We start from the raw sequence: 909 nt of genomic DNA, 5'->3' as shown, positions 1-909 counted from the left end.
GGCGGTGGGTGGGAGGGCAGACGGGGAGCAGGTGTCACAAGGAGTGTGTGGGTAACTAATTCACAATACTTCCGCTCAACGTGGCACTGCTGGTCCTTCATCTCCCATGTCTCTTCACCAGGTGGCGGGCGGCCCGGAAATTAAGTGATGTGTTGTGCAGCAGTCAGTGTGAAGTGACTGTGAGTAACACTGGTGGTGCTGATGCTGCTGCTGCAGAATCGGGAAGCAATTAATTCATAAATATAATGTACTCTGAGTGTATTATACATACATACGTGTATTTGTGTATACATGTATATGCATGTATATACATGAGTGTGTGTGCCCACACTAGTGTCGACGAGGTTGAGACATATACACAATCCACTAGGAACATCCGTGACTTGATCCCGGCAATAAAAAAAATGTGTTACACATTTCTGACATTAACCCAAGTACCACTAAAAAAGGGTTTTATGTTTGGGGAGAAAAAGCAGGCAGTGTTTTGTTCCCCCATCAGATGAATGAATGAAGTGTGTGAAAAAGCATGGGTTTCCCCGATAAGAAACTGGTAATTTCTAAAAAGTTACTGATAGCGTACCCTTTCCCGCCAGAGGATAAGTTACGCTGGGAGATATCCCCTAGGGTGGATAAGGCGCTCACACGTTTGTCAAAAAAGGTGGCACTGCCGTCTTAGGATACGGCCACTTTGAAGGTACCTGTTGATAAAAAACAGGAGGCTATCCTGAAGTCTGTATTTACACACTCAGGTACTAGACTGAGACCTGCAGATAGTGCTGCTGCAGCGTGGTCTGTGACCCTGTCAAACAGGGATACTAGTTTGCTAACATAAGAGCATATTAAAGACGACGTCTTATATATGAGGGATGCACAGAGGGATATTTTGCCGGCTGGCATCCAGAATTAATG

The sequence above is a fragment of the Pseudophryne corroboree genome, chromosome 5 (assembly GCF_028390025.1).
Source record: "Pseudophryne corroboree isolate aPseCor3 chromosome 5, aPseCor3.hap2, whole genome shotgun sequence".
In the NCBI taxonomy this organism is placed as follows: Eukaryota; Metazoa; Chordata; class Amphibia; order Anura; family Myobatrachidae; genus Pseudophryne; species Pseudophryne corroboree.
This window is presented reverse-complemented; position numbering follows the sequence as displayed.